We start from the raw sequence: 20,143 nt of genomic DNA on the forward strand, positions 1-20,143 counted from the left end.
TAACATTTGTCTCTGGGTTGCTTTGCAATAGCAGATGTTTCTTTTCTGAGGAAGTCTTTACCTTTTCATAATCTTATCCAGGGTTATTTTTCTGGGGCTTCTTCTCGTCTGTGGTAGTGTTGTCCTAAGCCTCAACTAGATATGTATGTATGTATTGAAAACAGCAAAACAGCAACCCATAAAGGTATAATATTTCATCTGTATTACTCACTACTGATGACTAGATACCATTGTTTCTTGAATACTAAGAGAAAATGAGACAATCTTTTTACAGTTCTTTTCTAAAATAAACAGCTTTACACAACATGCATAAGAGAACATGAGATACACATTCTCAACATAACTGCATACTAGTTCCTTGACATTTGAGATTAGGTGATTTAACTACTTATATTTTACATTCAATGAAGAATCTATCAGTGTATTACAGAAAAAATGCTAGTGCTTTAGTTATGTGAAGCTAGTTTTAAATGTCAATTACCAAACCCAACTGAAATCTTTAGGTATTTTTAAACACTTACCATGTTCTATTTATTTATTATTTATTGATATTTGTTTACCAGGAAAATCCAGCTGGGTCTGTCAGTATCTATCCATTTTCAGCAGAAGCCCAGGGAAAAAAGCTCCAAACATATCAAGAATATATTAAAAATATGGCAAAACAACAAAAAGTCACTGAAACCACAAACCTCTTACTGCTTACACATTTATTAAACAAATAAATGAATAAAAGCTAGTTCAAAAACTTTCGCCTAGTCAGGCTTCTTCAGGCATGCTTAATGAATGAACTCACAAACAAGCATTTATATCTTTATCATAGTCACATGATCATCAGGGCTGTCCTTAGCTGAAATGGTGCCCTAGGGGAAATAGTGCTTTGGTGCCCTTAAGCCCCACCCACACCATACTCATGAAACATCCCTGTTTGAGCCACACCCACCCTAAAGGGTACAGGTCATATTAAAAAAAATTGCAATGATATTACATGGTGGCCCTAAATAGGGAGTATACCTCTCTATAAAGGAGCATAAAGCTCTGCAATAGAATATAAATACAAGATAAAAAAGGAATGGTAACACAGAGTTTGGCAAGTCTGGAAGAATGGTTATATGCACAACACACAGTCAATGCAAAATTCAAAGTAGTGCATCTGAAAGAACAAAACCAGAACTACATAATAGTGTGAAAAGTTTTTAACATCAAGAAGCAAAAAAGACTGGAGCGGTTTCTGTCATAGTACCTAAAATAAGGCAAATAACATGCCAATGGCAGTAAACAATGAATAAACTAATTTATTTATTAATACTTTCAGTCAATTAGTCCTTCATAGCCAATACCCTGTTTAGGGAAGATAACATCCTTGGAAAACTTTTTGTAAAAGGTACACATTGAAAAACATAACATTTCATGACATATCAGTTATGAAGACCTTAAGATGTAACAGCTTTTGTTGGAAAAAAAAAGTGTGAGGAGTAAGTTTGCAACGACATTATGCTTGATTTATAAAGATACCAGACATGATAATTTAATGTATCAGTATAACAAAGTTAATAAACCATGTAATAAAAGGCACCAGCAACTATCTGAAGTAGTATATCCAGTTTTGACATTTAACTTCCTCTAAGAGAGACAAAAATTAAAACAATTTATGGAAAAATTAGCCAAAGGAAGTGATATATCCTTATAATTAATGAATCTCATCAGCACTAGAATACTATGTAACACAGTGTCAATCTCTTAACTTCCTTGTGTGGGGAGTAGTCCTCATCAATGGGAGTTTTTATTTTGGCTACTGAAATGAAAGAAAAAATGGAGAGTCTGTACAGGAAAGCCATAACACAATGAACTAAATAAGGTAGATGTATCTACTTTGGAGAAAATTAAAAAAAAAAAACTTTCAGGTGATTAAAGGTGCAAGAGAATAACACATTTCAGAGAAGAAGTAATAAGAAAGGAACAAATCAGCAACCTCACAAGCACTATTTCCTGCCAAATAATATTAATAATAATAATAATAATAATAATAATAATAATAATAATAATAATTGTATGCAACAGATAAAAATAAAACACTGCAAGGGGCAGCCATAAAGATTTTTTTCCAAGAGATATGGGAATGCAGCCAAAAGTTCAGCTGGACTGACGATGTATCCAAAAGACAGTAATAGTAGAATTCCCAGTCAGCCAAGTATCACACTTTTAAATATTCCTCCTTTTGTTTCTTTATCTTTTTTGTACCCTAAATAGTCTATTACTAAACTATAATACTACCCTGTACAATATAGTTTGATTACTTTTGTATACATGTAAAATTGCCTATGTCACAAGTGATAATTCAATAAAGGCTTTGTTTAAAAAATAGAGCTTAAGTTAAGAGCATAATTAGTAAATACTGACACATTTTACAAGATGTACCAGAACTGAATTTAAATTATGTAGATAATAATGTAGATAGACCTGTTTTTTTGGATGTAAAAAAGTAAAAATCTGCAACATCTATTATGTTATAAAGAGCAAGCATAGGTTAATGGATACACTAAGATAAATAAAAAGGGTACATTTAAATGCAGTAGGTGCATTTACTGTAGATTTATTTGTGAATATGACATATTTATAGGTTCATAGGTTCATAGGCAGGTACTAGGCTATTAGCCCTAGGGCCTATATAAGCCTAGCCAAAAAGGTACCCTGGCTTTTGCCACCCAAGAAAATTATTTTCCTGTGCCCCTGTCGAGCAGAGCCACAGAAGTGATCCCCGGGGTGAATTTCCTATCTCCCATCCAATCATCAAGATTTTTCTTGAAGAGTGCTAATGAGGAGCTTTGTTTGATATAGATAGATAGTTTGTTCCAGAGTATGGGAAGTCTCTGGGACAGGAATATATCCCTCCAGCATCTTCTGTTTATTGTGGTGACATGGTTTAGGTCCCTAGAGTGTGTAGCTTGGAGAGACTGGGATTTCTTTAAGTGGAGCATGTCCAACAGCTCTGGGTTTGACATAGCTTTGTATGTTAGGCAGAGATTGCCTCTGAGTAGGCAATATGCGATGGAGTAAAGCTGGAGTTTTTTGAGACGGTCTGCGTAGGGCATCTGTTTGAGGCCGGTAATCCTCTTTGTGAGATATTTCTGTGGCCTTTCTAGTTGTTGTAGATGTCTTGTGAGGTACATACAAAAAGGGGCATTGTACTCTGTAATGGGTCTAATGAGTGATAAGTAAAGGGGAACAATGACCTCCTTTTACCTGGATGAAAAACCTTTTGTGATGAGGTGTGCCACATAGAAGGATTTCCTGACTACTGTGGTGATGTGATTATCAAAGGAGAGACTACTGTCCACCTGTGTCCCAAGGTCTTTTATGGCACTTTCAGTGTTAAGTAGACTACCGCCTATGTGGTAGTTCATGGGTACAGAGTTTTTACAAAAAGAGATAACAATGCACTTTTTTGACATTGAGCTTGAGGCCATGGCTTTGACACCAAGCATCTGTCTCAGTGAGGTCCTTTTGTAGGATGCCCACATCATTAGGAGTTTCTATTATGGCTCCTAGTTTGCAGTCATCTGCGAACTTCATTAGCCAAAGACCTTCTGTGTTAGCCTGTACTTGTGAGAAGTAGATACCAAACAGGAGAGGACCCAGGACTGAACCCTGTGGTACTCCACTTGTCACTGGTCTGAAGTCGGATTTGGAGTCTGCTACTTTCACAGTGTGGGTTCTGTCAGTGAGTCAGTTGGCACCCCATCTTGGGACAAGGATTTATACCTAGTTTAGTGAGTTTATCTATAATTTCAGAGTGGGGGATGGTGTCAAAAGCATTGGCGAGATCTAGATAGGCTGTGTGACCCACCTTACCCTTATCTATGGCTTTGGTGACCACTTCAAAGAAGTCTATCAGTTTAGGAGACATGATCTGCCTTTTATAAACCCTAACTGGGTGGGGTCCAGAGTTTGGAGATTACCAATGTCATTGTTTATAAGTTCCATGATGATATGTTCCATAGCCTTGCAGACCCGGCTCGTCAGGTTAATGGGATGGTAGTTCCCAGGGTCCGTGGTGGCTCCTCCTTTGTGGAGTGGGATAACCATCACTGTGCACCATTAAGTGGGCACAAAGCCTGAGATGAATCTATGATTGAACATGGTACTTAGGTGGGGTGCCATTTCATTCTGTAGTTTGTGTAGAACACAGCCTGGGATGTTGTCAGGTCCCATGGATGCTGTGTTCTTGGCTTTGGAGAGTGTGGTTTACCTGTGCAGCTGTGATTACAGGAACTTTATATTCTTCTGGTAGAGAGCTAGGCCCTTTAGGGGGTGAGAGGGGGGTAAAGTTAGCACTGAACCTATCTGCCAGGATGTTGGCAGTATCAGTTGGTTCTGTATATTTAGTGACATTGTGCTGTATCTCACAGCAGATCTGAGTGTTGCCATTGATATTCTTGACATAGCTATAGAATGCTTTGTTGTTGTCTTAGGAATCAGTGACAATTTTGTTTTCATAACTAGCTTTGGAGGATTTTATGAGGGATCTCAGCTTCTTACTGAGGCTGACCAGGGAGTTCCTCCAGTCATGGGATTTTGCTCTTTTTTCAGCAGTTTCTTTCTTCTGTTGTAGAGTTTGTTTATGGCAGGGGACCACCAGATTGGCTTCCTTTTTTTGGAGGATAGCATCTTTGTTCTGTTAGGGATTGCATGATCCATGCATTCATGTAAGTGCTTATAAAGTGCATTTGTGTAGGTTTCAGCAGTCATACATCTATTGTCCGTCTGCATGGGTGTCGTGAAGTTTGCCACTTCTGTCTTAAGAAGCGTGAAGTTGGCTTTGGAGATTTTTTTTACAGTGGTTTCCCTAATGGGGGGGGGGTTGGAGTGGGATGTGGATGTCTAGGGTGATTAGCATGTGGTCGGATCTGACCAATGAGGAATTGACCTCTGGTGTGGAACACCAGTTGCCCATGTTGGTAATAACCAGGTCTAGGATATTGCTGCCCCTGGTGGGGGTGTGGATAAGTTGATCCAAGGCATTAGATTTATAAATTCCAGAAAACGTTGAGCAAAAGAGTTGGTACTTGAGTAGTTTTTCCAGTTAATGGTGGGGTAGTTGAAATTGCCCATTATTATGTTGTTTGGTTGTACCCTAATATTTTCCAGTTTATCAAGAAATGAGGAGTGGGAATCCTGGGGCAAGGTGGGGGATCTGTAGCAAGCTACAATTTGGATTGTGGTCTTGCCCAGAGTTAGTTGCACTTGGATAATCTCAGATGCATTATGCTAAGCAACTAGCCTGGAGGTGTGGATATCCTTAATAAATATGGACACGCCTCTGCCTTTAGTGTTAGTTAGGTGGCCGAAAGGTGTGGTATGAATTATAGCCTGGTAATGCAGAGGTGCTCTCTGGAGCCTTGAACCAGGTCTCTGTCACTGCACAGATGTCGATGTTCTCCATTTTAAGGAGTGCCTCGAGTGAGTGCATTTTGAGGTTTAGACTTCTAGCATTGAGTAGCATTACCCTCAGATATTCATCCTATAGCTGGTAGAGAATATGAGCTTAATGCATATGGTAATTGTGAAACAAAAAATCTTGTGTACTTAGCTAGATGTAACTCATGGCAAGTGTACTATGTGGGGAAACCAATCAGAAGTTCAAAGAACGTACTGGAAATCATCTGTCAGAAACTAAAAGACAGGTGCTGACAAATGCTTTATACAAACATAAGAAGGAAAAGGGTTTTAATCATGCTTTTAAGTTTTCTGCATTAAAGGTTTTAACTGATACAATAAGTGATGTCAATATTAAAGAGCATACAGAAATGGAAGAGTTTTACTGGCTACTTTGCCCAGGGGCACATATAGTACCAGGCTTGAATGGAAGTGTTTCTTTAAAACCCATGCTTAGAGAGTTTCAGAAATGAGTGTAATTAAGTAAGATGAGCATGTGACTATGATAACGATATAAATGTTTGTTGTGAGTTCATTCATTTATCATGCCTGAAGAAGCCTGTCTAAAAGAAAGTTTTTGAACTCGCTTTTATTCATTTAGTTGTTTAATAAACATGTATGCAGTGAGGGATTTGTAGTTCCAGTGACTTTTTGTTGTTTTGCTGTTGATTTGCTGTTTTTCAAGTGGAGTTCACTGGACTTACTTGAGTTACTGGCTGTTATTTGGTATATATTCAAAATACAATCATACTCCAAATACATTCAAACTATAGTCAAGATCACATAATCAAGTCTACCATTATGTAATATTTTACAATTTGTAGCTGCAGTTATCAGACAACAGTAAAACAAGCATTCTTTGGTTAACAACATTTGGTGAAAAAGGTGAGAGAAAATTTACAAGAAGTTGATATTTGAGTATTGATTCCAAAAGGAAATCAGTTTGAAGGTGTATGAGTATATCCTTCAAAACAGAAATCATTCAGAAGACATAAATAATTTAAGATGTTTATTAGAAGAGTGGTAGTATGATAACTAGTAGTAATGATCCTTTGTAAGCTGTGAAAAAGAAACATCTAGAAGTTCAGAAAGAAGGAGAGAGAAGACGAGAGAAAGAAAAGTGAAATGAAGTATAAGGGATGTAAATGAAAGAATGGGTAAGATATGATGATGTTCTTCTTTTGGCGTTTCCCGGTTAGGGGTAGCCACAGCAGAACTCCGGTCCGCTAATGATTGGCAGTAGATTCTTTACGGGTGCCGAGGTGCCAGCTTGATGCCCAACCTTCAATGAAGGCACACCCATTCTACGCATGTCTTTCAAACACCACTCGACCACAGGGAGGACATGCAGACTCCACACAGAAGGCGCTCCAGTCGAGAATTGAATGGGAGAACCTCTTGTTGTGAGGCAACAATGCTAACCGCTGCACCACTGCAGCTTCGGGTGAGATATGATGATGGGGAAACATAAAATAATGTATGGTAAAGGAGTATTATGGCTGAGAAAGATCCTATTGTTCTTAACCAGGTTTAGAGCAAGAGCAGATCCATGTTTTACTTAAGAATTCTGTTAAAACAAGTTTGAACACAAGATGGTTAGGAATTAATTTGATATAAACAGGAGGACTGTTCCAAGATTTAGCAACTGAATAGGAGTATAGGCTATTTCCAGCAGATTTATTAGGCTGATGCAGTAAGCAAATTTGTTTAGCTTCTAAATCATAATGAACTTATGGGACTATAGAATTGAAGAAGTGATACCAGGGCAGCATAATTTTGTAAATAATGTTATGTAATGTAGTGGTTATCACGTCTGCTTTACACATAGAAGGTCCTGGGTTCAGTCCCCAATGGAACCATTAATTCACCCCGGGGATAACACCAGTGGCTCTACTTGACAAAACCACTGGGAACTAAGGTCGGGTGGCATTGTGCCAGGGTAATCCTATGGCTAGGCTTGTAAAGGCCACATGGCCATTAGCCTAGTACACACCTATAAGTTGTAGATAGGTAAGGTGCTGTGATAGCTAAAGCCATTAAAGATATTTAATGGGAATACAGTGATGAGTTTAATCTAGTTTCTAGACTAGAGTCTAGTTGCCCAGCCTGGGTTATCTGGGATAGCTCTGTTGAGCGAAAGCTAAACGTAAAACCAACCAACCTGCCAGGCATGAACTGAGAATTGCTACACTTAATGTAGGTTCACTGACATGACGCAGCTTGGAAGTGCATGAAATGATGATACGGAGGAGGCTGGATATCCTATGTATCCAAGAGATGAGATGGAAGGACAGTGCAGCAAAGCCACTTGGCTTGGGATCCAGACTCTACTACTCATGAGGGGGAGAGGCTAGAAATGGTGTAGGACTTGTGGTGAAAGAGAGGCTTCAGAAGGCAGTGAGGGATATCATCACAATTAGTGACAGACTTATAGCAATCAGACTGCAGTGTAATGATAGGGTAGTTTACATAATCCCAGCTTATGCCCCACAGCATGGTTGTGATAGTGAGGAAAAGAGTGCACTCAGGCAGCAGTTGCAGGACCTACTAGATAAAGCAGTTTTGGTGTTGATAATGGGTAAGTTGAATGCCCATATCAGGACAGACAGAATAGGATATGAGGACTGCCTGAGTCCATATGGGTAGGGCAACAGGATTAAAAAAGGAGAAGCCATTCTAGACTTCTGTCTGGCAAATGGCTTAATAGTAGCCACCACATGGCTCAGAAAGAGAGACAGTCATAAGATCACATACAAGAGTAGCCAAAATGCAACTCAGGTAGACCTAACTCTTAGTAAGAAAAAAGACAGTGGGGTAGAATCCATGATTGCAAAGTCATCCTCAGTGAAACAGCAGGCCCACAGCATAAACCACTAGTTGCCACAATCAGCTGCAAACAGTGCTTATAGAAGTCTCTAAGGTCAACAGAAACTAGGCTGAAGACCTGGAATTAATCCCTATGATTATGATGACATTAATCCCTACATCACTCGATGGGTTTCCAACTGGCTTACTGACAGAACCCACACCGTAAATGTAGCTGACTCCAAATCCATCTCCAGACAAGTGACAAGTGGAGTACCTCAGGGTTCAGTCCTGGGACCGCTCTTGTTTGGCATCTACTTCTCTGAAGTACAGGCCAACACTAAGGGACTCTGGCTAACAAAGTTCACAGATGACTGCAAACTGGGAGCCATTATTGAATCCCCAAATGATGTGGATACTCTACAAAAGGGCCTTACAGAAACAGATACTTGGTGCCAGAGCCATGGGCTCAAGCTCAATGCCAAGAAATGTATAGTTATCCCCTTTGGGAAAAAACATGTACCCATGAATTACCACATAGGTGGCAGTACACTAAACACCAAAAGTGTGATAAGAGACTTAGGGACACAGTGGACAGTGGTCTCACTTTCGATAACCACATCGCCACAACAGTCAGGAAATCCTTCTATGTGGCACAGCTCATCACTAAGAGCTTTTTATCCAGAAAAAAGGAGGTCATTGTCCCACTGTACTCATCCTCATTAGACCTATTATAGAACACAATGCCCCATTTGGTATGTACCTCTCAAGACATCTGTAACAACTGGAAAGGCCACAGAAATACCTCACTAAAAGAATCACAGGCCTAATGCAGATGCCCTATGCTGACCGCCTTAAAAAACTCCAGCTACACTCTATCACATATCGTCTACTCAGAGGCGATCTCTGCTTAACATACAAGGCCATGTCAAACACAGAGCTGTTGGACATGCTACATTTAAAGAAATCCCAATCCCTCAGAGCCACACGCTCCAGGGATCTAAACCTTCTCATCACAATAAAACATGCTGGAGGGATAGGTTCCTGTCCCAGAGACTCCCCAGACTCTGGAATAGACTGCCGATACATGTCAAGCTGAGCGCCTCCTTGGCCCTCTTGAAAAGGCACGTTGACGACTGGATGGGAGAAAGGAAATTCATCCCGGGGATCACGTCAGTTGCCCTGCTAGACAGGGGTCCAGTGAAGTAAATAGTGTGGGAAGAAATAGCCAGGGAATTGTTATGGCTAGGCTTGTATAGGCCCTAGGGCTGATAGCCTAGTACCAACCTATGAACCTATGGAAATTAACTGGAGAGAAAGTACAACAGCTCAAGGAAGTACTAAGGTCTTTAGCACCCCAAGAAGTGGAGGAACTAAGTGGAGTTGAAGAAGTATGGCAGCGCCTCAAGACAGCATGTGTTAGGACTACAGAAAAGATATGTGGCCGAGCCAGGTACGGAAATAAGGTACATAAAGAAAGCTGGTGGTGGAATGCAGAAGTCCAGGAAGTCATCAAAAGAAAGAAGAAATGCAGGAAGAAGTGGGAGATAGAAAAGAGTGACCAGGCTAGGAAGGACTACTGGTTGCTACCAAAGAAGTTAAGAAAGAAGTTGCAATAGCAAAGGATAGGGGATCAAAGGCACTCTATCAATTTCTGGAAAATGACTCAGTAAGTGGCACAAAGACACTATATCAGGTTGCAAGGCAAAGACAGAAATATAAAGAAGATAGTCAGACACCCTTCATAAGGGATACCAGCAACAATCTGCTCACCAGTCCACAGAACATCAAAGTCAGATGGAAGGAGTATTTTCAGCAAGTTCTGAATGAAGAAAACCGCACAGAAGCTGTACTGTCCCAGAAACAGCCTATGATGAGAGAAGAGGAGCCCACCCTAGAAGAAGTAAGAACAGCACTAAGGAAAATGAAGTCAGGGAAAGCAGCAAGCTCAGATGAGGTCACAGCAGATATGATAAAGATGCTGGGTGACATAGGGGGGAAATGGCTCTGGAGGGTACTAAGTACAGTGTGGAGGGAAATGTGTATCCCAGATGACTGGAGAATAAGCATACTCATGCCATTGTACAAGAACAAAGGGGACATCCACAACTGTGGGCAGAACAGAGGCATCAAACTCCTATCACATTGCATAAAAGTTCTGACATCCTGCCTTCGCCCAGAATGATACCACAATATAAGGATAAAATGATTGACTTCAACAATTGGCTAAGCTTATGGTGTCATTCAAAGGGGATCCAGTATCTGTCTGCCTGGGATGACATGATTGACAGACCACGATGCTTTGCCAGAGATGGTCTGCACCTGTCGCCCCTGGGATTCAGGTTACTGGCTAAGGCTCTTGCCACCCCTATAGTGTCCTTTTTAGGCAAACTTCAAAGGACAAAACCACCACCGTAACAGGTACAAGCATGCAAAATCTGAAGGTAATGCTACTTAATGCTAGAAGTCTAAACCTCAAAATGCACTCTCTCGAGGCACTCCTAAAAATGGAGAACATCGATATCTGTGCAGTAACTGAGACCTGGTTCAAGGCTCCAGAGAGCACCCCTGCAATACCAGGCTACAACTCTTACCACACTTTTCGGCCACCAAACCAGGACCGAAACACTAAAGGTGGAGGAGTGTCAATATTCACCAAGGATATTCACACCACCAGGCTAGTTGGCCAACACAATGTGTCTGAAATTCTCCAAGTGCAACTAACACTAGGTAAGACTGCAATCCAAATTGTAGCTTGCTACAGATCCCCCACCATACCCCAAGATTCTCACTACACCTTTCTAAACATACTGGAAAATATTAAGATAGAACCAAACACCCTAATACTGGGTGATTTTAACTACCCTGCCATTAACTGGGAAAACTACTCATGTCCCAACACCTTTGCGCAATGGTTCTTGGAATTAATAAATTCCAACGCCCTGGATCAACTAATCCATAGTCCCACCAGGGGCTCCAATATCCTAGACCTGGTCATTACCAACGTGGGAAATCAATGCTCCATACCTATGGTCACCCCCTCGTTAGTCAGGTCTGACGATAAGCTAATCACCCTTAACATCCACATCCCACCCCCACCCCCCAGTAAAGAAACCACCATAAAAAACTTCTCCAAAGCCAACTTCACGCTACTCAAGTCAGAAGTGACAAACTTCATGACACCCATGCAGACGGGAACTGAAAGTTCAACTGCTGAATCCTACACTAAGGCACTGTACGAGCACATCCACTCATGCATGAATCGTGCCATCCCAAATAGAACCAAAATGCTCTCATCCAAAAAAAGGAAGCCAATCTGGTGGTCCCCTGCCATAAACAAACTTTACAACAAAAGGAAGAAACTTTTGCAGAAAAGAGGAAAATCCCAGGATGCAAAAACTCCCTTACTAGCCTCAGTAAGAAACTGAGATGCCTCATAAAATCCTCCAAAGCTAGTTACGAAAATAAAATTGCCAAAGATTCCAAAGACAACCACAAAGCATTCTATAACTATGTCAAGAATCTAAATGGCAATGCTCAGATCTGCTCTGAGCTAAAACAGAATGGCATTAAATATACTGATCCGAAGGATATTGCCAATATCCTGGCAGATCGATTCAGTGCCAACTTCACCCCCCTCTCATCCCCTAAATGGCCCATCTCAATACCGGAAGATTGCCAAATTCCAGTAATAACGGCCACACAGGTACAAAACGCACTCTCTAAAGCCAAGAATACAGCATCCATGGGACCAGATGACATCCTGGGCTGTGTACTACATGAACTAGAATATGAACTGGCACCTCACCTAATTAACATGTTTAATCATAGCCTCACCTCAGGTTTCGTGCCCACTGAGTGGCGCAGAGCTACAGTTACCCCAATCCACAAGGGGGGGATCCACCTTGGATCCGGGAAACTACCATCCCATCAGTCTGACAAGCCTTATCTGCATGGCCATGGAGCGTACTATCATGGAACTTATAAACAAAGACATTGGCAACCTTCAAACACTGGACCCCACCCAGTTTGGGTTTGTGAAGGGCCGAGCCTGTCTCCTGAACCTGATTGACTTCTTTGAATCAGTCTCCAGAGCCATGGACAAGGGTAAGGTGGTCCACACAGCCTATCTAGACCTTGCCAAGGTCTTTGACACCATCCCCCACTCTGGAATCATAGATAAACTTACTAAGTTGGGCATTAATCCCTATGTCACCCAATGGGTTGCTAAATGGCTTACTGATAGAACCCACACTGTAAAAGTAGCCGACTCCAAATCCAGCTCCAGACAAGTGACAAGTGGAGTACCTCAGGGTTCAGTCCTGGGGCCGCTCTTGTTTGGCATCTACTTCTCTGAAGTACAGGTCAACACTAAGGGACTCTGAGCTAACAAAGTTTGCAGATGACTGCAAACTGGGAGCCATTATTGAATCCCCAAATGATGTGGATACTCTACAAAAGGGCCTTACAGAAATAGATGCTTGGTGCCAGAGCCATGGGCTCAAGCTCAATGCCAAGAAATGTATTGTTATCCCTTTGGGAAAAAACATGTATCCATGAATTACCATATAGGTGGCAGTACACTAAACACAGAAAGTGTGATAAGAGACTTAGGGACACAGGTGGACAGTGGTCTCACCTTCGATAACCACATCACCACAACAGTCAGGAAATCCTTCTATGTGGCACACCTCATCACGAAGGGCTTTTCATCCAGAAAAAAGGAGGTCATTGTCCCACTGTACTCATCCCTCATTAGACCCATTATAGAATACAACGCCCCATTTGGTATGTACCTCTCAAGACATCTGCAACAACTGGAAAGGCCTCAGAAATATCTCACTAAAAGAATCACAAGCCTAAAGCAGATGCCCTATGCTGACCGCCTTAAAAACTCCAGCTGTACTCTGTCGCATATCGTCTGCTCAGAGGCGATCTCTGCTTAACATACAAGGCCATGTCAAACCCAGAGCTGTTGGACATGCTACACTTAAAGAAATCCCAATCTCTCAGAACTACACGCTCCAGGGATCTAAACCTTGTCATCACAATAAACAAAACATGCTGGAGGGATAGGTTCCTGACCCAGAGACTCCCCAGACTCTGGAATAGATTGCCCATACATGTCAAGCAGAGTGCCTCTTTGGACCTCTTCAAGAGAAACCTTGACGATTGGATGGGAGAAAGGAAATTCACCCCAGGGATCACGTCAGTTGCCCTGCTAGACAGGGGTCCAGGAAAGTAAATAATGTGGGAAGAAATAGCCAGGGAATTGTTATGGCTAGGCTTGTATAGGCCCTAGGGCTGATAGCCTAGTACCAACCTATGAACCTCTGAACCTATGAACCTATGAACCTATGAACCTATGAACCTAAGGAGAGAGTGATTGATAAATGGATATGCAGAGGAGTCAAATGTAAGATAGTAAATGAGCAGTTTCAATTCAGATCAGGATGCAGCACAATTGACCCGGTTTTTGCAGTGAGACAGATACTTGACAAGAAGCTAGAGATGAGGAAAGAGTCCAACTGGACATTCCTTGACTTGGAGAAAGCATATGACAAGGTCCCAAGAAAGCTGATCTGGGCAGTACTGTGGTAGTTTGAAGTCACATAAATATTGGTAGAATTAGTGCGGGCTATGTACAAGGACCCTATGACTCAAGTAAGAACAGTGTTTGGCCTCACAGAGGGGTTCCCAGTGGGAGTGGCTGTACACCAGGATTCAGCTCTGAGCCCACTGCTGTTCATACTGGTGATGGACTACATTAGCAAACAGGTCAGAGGGGACAGATCAACAAAGCTGCTGTATGCAAATGATGTGGCATTACAGGCAGACTCTGAGCTAGAACTTTAGCAAAGGATAGGAGAATGGAATGCAAAAGTGAAGGGGGACATAGGATGAAACTAAGCACAGATAAGATGGAGGTAATGGCAGCAAATTGGGGAAATCAGAAGAAATTGAGAATAGAGATAGAAGGGAAGATGGTGGAACAGGTAAACAGTGTTAAATATCTGGGAGGGGTGGTTGAGGTGAAGGGAAGTCTGAATGAAGAGGTCAAAGCTAGAATCAGAGGGGCTACAGCCAAATGGCATAGAGTGTCAGGTGTAGTCTATGACAAAAGAATCCCAATGAAGCTGAAAAATAAGGTGTACAAGGCAGTGGTGCAACCAGTACTACTGTATGGTACAGAAACCTGGGTAGTAAAGGCAGAACAGTTGAAGAAGCTAGAGGTGATGGAAATTAAGTGCCTGAGAAAGGTGGTAGGATGCACACTGTGGGACAGACAAAGAAATGAGGACATAAGAACAGAAGCCAAAGTAGCCCCAATTGCAGAAAAGATCAAAGAGAACAGATTACTGTGGTTTGGACATATGTGCAGAAAAGCAGAACACAATCTGGTGAGGAAGATTTGGGACAGACACGAAGAGGGTAATAGGAAGCGAGGGCATCCAACAAAGAGGTGGATGGATTGTGTGAAAGAAGATCTGTGACAGTCAGGCATGTGTGTTGAAGAAGGCAGGAGTGTGGCACTGAATTGACAGAGTTGGCAACAGTTAATGCAATACCCCAATCCCATGTAGAAAAAAAATGGGGAAAAGGGGGATGATAAAGATGATGACGATGATGGCAATGATGAGTTTAATGTGCAGAACTAGTTGTAAATTTGGTTATTTTATTGTAGCAGTATTGAGTTTTGATTTTAGTGAGATTTGCAGGTTGGTGAGAATTGGAGCTCCATACAGGACTGAAGGTAAAAGGTAGGTATTGGCTAGTGTAGTTCCGGTAGATGTGTTTAGGTGAGACTTGTACCTATAGATCATCCCCAGTTCTTGATGTGTTTTTAATACTGTTCTGGATATGGAGATTAAGTTTTAAATTTTCATTTATTGACACACCTAGAGGTTTAGTGTGTGGAACAACTTCAATTACTGTATTGTTTTGGGAGATGATTTTAAATTTAGATCTGTACCCATTACATGTTTTTGAGGTGAGAAGCAGGAGGAGTTTGGTCTTTTAAAGGCTGAGTAACAGTTTGGGAGTCATTAAGCCATGTTTCCAGGGTGGGAAAAGCTTCTTATGTTATTTGTTGTCAATGGAACAGATTGTTTGAGGAGACAATAATGGCAGTCATCTGCATACTGAATTAAAGAGCTTAGACAGGAGGCAGTATGAATATTACTGATAAAAATATTGAAGAGAAGGGGACCAAGGATAGAGCCTTGGGGGAAACTAGTGATAGTTGGTGGGTAGGGTGAGAGGGAGCCTAGCTATTTTAGAGATTTCTGTCTGTTGGATGGGTGGCTAGAAAAACAATTCATAGAGGGAGAGCAGAGACCAAGTTTAGAGAGCCGGTGCAGAAGTTTGGAATGAAACACAGCATCAAAAGCTTCTGAGATGTCTATAAATAATAAGAGAACAAATTTTCAGGAGTCTCTAGTGCTGTTTACAGTGTTCATGAAAGAAAGTACAGCAGCTATGGTACTATGGGCTGGCCTGAAGCCATGTTGAGTAGAGGTGAGAAGTTCATTTTGGAGAAGATACTTGAGGAGTGCCTGATGGACACATTTTTCTAATATTTTGGAGAAAGGGAATAGAATGGCAATAGGTCTATTTAATACTTCAATGGAGTTACCTCCTTTATACAGTGGAGTGATGAAAGAATTTTTCCATAGTGTTGAGACATATATTTCTGTGACTGCTCTACTAATGAGAATGACTGGATAAGCTATAACATCTGCAGCTAGTTTAAGATATTCAGCTGGAAGGCTGTCTTGCAGAGGTTGAGCTGTTTTTTGTATGTGATTTGTAGAAACTGGCTGTAGAGAAAACCTTTGAGCATTTGTGGTGAAGTCTTGAGTGAATTTTTGGTATATGTTTTGTTGTATATGTATATAAGATAATATTTGATTATATGGGATTATTTTAGGTGATGCTTCTTTTAGTCTATATAACCTTGCAGGAAATGTATAATTAATTAGTTTACATAGTTGCTAGGTTGCTAGTGAAATAGATGATTCAATTGTGTGATGTAATTTTTGAATTCATTTATATAGAGTAAACGTTTTTAATGTATTATATCATCTGAGGAAGCAGTTTTGTATTAAATGTGAAACCGCTTTCAATTATATTAAAATTTGGATTTTTATTTGAAGACTTCTGCTTTGTATTGGTTCTCTTTCTTTGTGTGTATTTTTGTTGTCAGTTTAGAGTTTGGTGTAAAATTGAGTTTTGTCTTTAGTAACTTGTTTTTTACCTGGTTGTGAGTTTGTTGTTTAGCCATTCTTTCCAAGCTTTATTCCAGTCTAACTTCAGTTCTTTAGCTGACTTTGTTAACCATGATTCATAGTTGACTTTACTCTTCATGAAAGAAGTGGAGCTAAGCTGTTATGAATGTTTGGAAATGTAATATTGAAATGGGTTACTGCATCATTACGTGGTAGGGTCTATATGAGAGACCAGTTTATAGACTTTAAAATATTAAGAAAGGAAGGCTGGTTAAAGTTTGTTGGATTGTGTGCTGTTTTATAGTGCTGTATTTTGGGAATGTGAGAAATATTTCTATAAGTATATACTGGCAAATGGTCACTTAGGCTGCTGGCATGAGGGAGGGTGCAGCTAGGGTAAGTTTACTTCCAATCTAATATTGACCAGGATCCAATCTAATATGCTTTTATTCTTACTTGCAGTGCTACTACCAAGTCTTCATATGGACAGTAAGTATAAGCACTGCACCATTATTCATTGATTCATTTATTGTCAGATACTCCTTCTTCTACTGAGGGTAACAGGGGAGAGACATAATATCCTGACAAACAGTATGTGTGAGGCAGAGAACCAGTCTTGGAGAGGATACCAGTCTTTCTGAGAACATGTGTACGTACACACACACACACACACACACACACACACACACACACACACACACACACACACACACACACACGTGTACTCATACATGCACACACTCACACATGCAGTTACACATGCACATTCCTACATGCACACACTGCATGCACACCTATATGCAGTTTATACAGCCATCAGACTGCTAATGACATGTCTTTGGAATGTGGAAAGAAATCAGAGCAACTGGTAATAACCTATGTAGTCACATGAAGAACATGCAGATTCCACACAGAAGGAACTGTAACTGGAATCAAAACCATAAAACCAGGAACTGTGAGAATACAGTGCTAATTTATGTACTACTGTGTCTCTCTTGCTTAATACAAAGCATACCAGGCAGAGAAAGTCATGTTTTATAAAGCATTTCAGTAAATTGCCTTAAACTGAATTTTCAGATAATTGCAACCCCTAAAAATGTTAGCCAGTGGTTATCAAAAATCAGTAAATTGAGTAGATATTACATTATACCTTGAGGAGCTCAATGATAATTAATTGTTAAAATTTAAAAATGGAAAGAAAAGTTGAAAATGGTACTTATGCTCAAGTACATATATAATGCATGCTAAAATGGAAACTTTGCACCTTAAGACTCTGAATCTACTTCCTAGCTGTTTGACGTAAGACCAAAAACATTTCATAGAGAACAATGTTGAGAACAAAATCCATGGTTTACATTGATTTCAAAAACTGATTCTCTTCTATAGGCAGTAAGTTCACCTCCAACCCCCTCACCTGAGAAAGGGACTTGCTCTCTGCACACCAAACTTAATATCACCTTCTAGGCCACTGCACCTTGGTATATGGACAAACCTTAATCACAGGGACCTCATTCAGTGAAAGCATGTAGCAGCCAAATGTTACTTATCCAGTACTTGACCTTTACACTTTTGCCCTGATGTTTTCGCGTATCCAGTTAACACAAGAACTGATTTGCATCATTGATCAGTGAAAGCTGTTTGTGTGCTAGCTTTATGGTTGATAAAACCTAACAATGGCAATGATCTACCAATTCAGTAGGATTATTAATTTTTAAAACCATTTTATCCTTCTTAGAATCACAGGGGATGTGCAATCTATCATAAGACAATGCATATATATATATATATATATATATATATTTATATATATATATATATATATATATATATATATATATATATATATATATATATTCTTTTATATTGGAAACACGACTTAGTTTGCACTGCATCGTTGAGAAATCTGCTGAGACTGAAGCTTTTCTTTCACTCTCACTTGGTTTTTAGGAAGAGTCCTTTTTAAAAACTGCATCAAAAATATTGGAATTGTAAGACTTCTAAGCATTCCACATGTGGTTTAAATATGAAGAACACCCTGGATGTAAGAGATATTGTGGAGTGAATGACTAATTCAGCCTTAGAGTTGAGAGGGTTCCATAACTCTCAACCTTTCATCTCTAAAATGAGGAACACTAGCCTTCATAATGTGGAACAAATGGGCAAAATGTGGAATAAGTACTAATGGCTTACTAACAACTTCAGCTAGGAAGGTCATAGGATGGTTAGAATATGCTGGTTTTACTTATAAAGAAGATCGTTTAATGAATTAATATGATTTATTTCTATTTATCATGAATTTCACTTAAAAAATTCCCAACACTGAATGTGTTACAGACCCTTTCAATGTGGAACTTATTGGAACTTCAAGGAACATGAACTTTTTAAGACCTCAAATGAGGTACGTTTCTCGTAATGAGGTACACTTGAGAGGCATGGAGGGTTCAGTTATCCCAAACAGTTGCACTTCTGGCACAGATAGTGACAGTAACAGCAACAATGTCAACAGAAACGCAAGACAAGTGGGGGTCCTTAAATGAATTAAAACATGAAGAAAAACACAGACCAGTCCATGCTTAAACATGACAGATGAGATTTAGGTACTTACGTAGTATCGCAACCAGATTTTCGCATGAAAACCATTTGCTACCCGCTCATTGAATCAGTTTGTGAATGTTGTAAAAAAGTAATATAATGTGTTCTCTTTACACTTTAGTTTGTTTGGTGCATTGTTATCAATACAAATTGAAAGATGTTCTGTTTTTATGTTTGCACTTTACTGCCAGCATCTCACTTCTTGCAAGTTGCATATTGCACTACGAACTGCAATTGCTGACAATTTACCAACACACAGAAAGACCAAACCAGCGAATGAGCACTCCACAAAGTTACAGCACTAAGAAAATCAATAATCAGTGTGAAGTACAATATGTATCTATCAGAACATGCCACCATCACTAAACAAAATAAAACCGGTACTGCAAACTTCTTCCGTGAAAAACATCCCCAGAATCAGCTGTCCACATAATCCGGTCTCCCTTTTGAAAACCATTACTTATTACAACTCTCTCATTGAAAGGGCTATTTTCAAAGATGCTTACAAATTGTGAGAAAAACTGTTTACCAAGAGCATGATTCCTGTGTCTGTGTTTTCCTTCTCAGGATTCCTTCCACACACTGAAAAAAATCCTTTCGTCAATAAGAGAGCAGCCATGACAATTTCAGCATGCGTTTGTAATGCACCCATAACAGAAAGAGAAATTTTTCAATTTTTTTTCTTCCTGAAGGTAATCCAAAGTTATTCTTCATCAATAAAGACTTACAACGACACCTTACTGTGTTTCCTGCACTTGTTTTGATTCCATGATACGAAGATCGCAACCACGAAAATCTGGTTGCAATAATACGTAAGTACCGAGATTTGGAATATTGAAGTATAGAAATGAGTCCTTGTGAAATGAGTCCTTGTCCTGGGCGGCCATGGTGGTGCAGTGGTTAGCATTGCCACATCACAGCAAGAGGTTCTCCAGTTCGATCTTTGGCTGGGATGGCTTCTGTGCGGAGTCTGCATGTCCTCCCTGTGGTCGCGTGGGTTTCCTCTGGGTGCTCCAGTTTCCTCCCACATCCCAAAAGACATGTTGTAGATGGCTTGGACACTCTAAATTGGCCCTAGGTGTGAG

This window comes from Protopterus annectens, chromosome 12.part0, assembly GCF_019279795.1.
Source record: "Protopterus annectens isolate FY-2018-M chromosome 12.part0, PAN1.0, whole genome shotgun sequence".
NCBI lineage: Eukaryota > Metazoa > Chordata > Ceratodontiformes > Protopteridae > Protopterus > Protopterus annectens.